The sequence below is a fragment of the Silene latifolia genome, chromosome Y (assembly GCF_048544455.1).
Source record: "Silene latifolia isolate original U9 population chromosome Y, ASM4854445v1, whole genome shotgun sequence".
Lineage (NCBI taxonomy): Eukaryota > Viridiplantae > Streptophyta > Magnoliopsida > Caryophyllales > Caryophyllaceae > Silene > Silene latifolia.
Genome location: NC_133538.1, coordinates 174,496,400 through 174,497,545, shown reverse-complemented (window position 1 = coordinate 174,497,545; position 1,146 = coordinate 174,496,400).

The following is a 1,146-nucleotide window of genomic DNA, read 5'->3' as shown; positions in this document are numbered from 1 at the left end:
TTTTTTTTTCTTTTTCCTCCTTTCTCAATTTTCCAACGACTCCATACAATGGAAAAACGGGCCAAAATGCAAATGAAAACTCGTACCCAAAAGAACATACTAACTAGCTTGACTAGGCAGGCTTAATTTGGAATGTAGCTAATGGGTCAAAAAGGCAAATTTGGCTAATGTGGAGCTAAATGGGTGAAAAATAGAAAGAAATGGGAATTTGCAAGCACCTCCCTGCATGTGACACCAACCACAAACCCGAATATATGCATTTGACGAGAAATTGAATGTCATAAAAGTGCAAAAAAGATGAACATGCTATGCAAGGAGTACTACTCTCAATTCCTAATGAACTGGTCATGAATGTCACCAGTTATAAGGCTCTAAAACTCAGAATTTTCAAGTAGTTTGCCAATTTTTCAGTTCAAGTCTAAACAGCCAGCTATATTTGAACATAAACTCGTAGACTATGCGTATGACAAAGCTAATAATTATCAATAAAGTGCAAGGCTCAAGTAAAATGACAAGTTATAGTGCATTATCATCATGGAAATCTACCGTTCCGACTCAACCTATATGCAAAAGTAAACGTGAAGTTTTTTTATTTTTTTTTTGAAATTTTCTAATTTTTTTGGATTTTTGAATTTTTAATGAAATAAATAAGCAATGCATGCTGAAAAATAAACGTGAATGCAAAAACAAATACAAATGCATACTCAAAAGGATGCAATACCCTCCCCAAACCAAAACGGACAACGCCCTCGTTGTCCTCCAGCATACACCAGCAGATATATACGGAGAAATGGGAATATACAACCAAAATAAAAGAAAAACAAAATTAAAAGGAGACAAAATAAAAGAGTAAGAGATACATACAAAATATGAACTTCCCCAAACCAGCCAGAAAACTGGGGAAGTGAGTAGACCAGTAGCTACTCGTCGTCGTCGTCACCATCGTCGTCCACCACCGTGTACTCCGGGTCTCTCTCCTCCTCTCTCCTCCTCCGCTCCTTAGCACGAGCTCTCTCCATTGCCACCTCCGGGTCCTCGTCCTCCTCCTCCTCAGACACTGGGTACCCCTCAGGTGGGTACCGGAAGAAGGAAGGGTGTGGCCAACCCTCTGGGATCGGTCGGTGCCGCCGCAAGTTGTACTCGTAC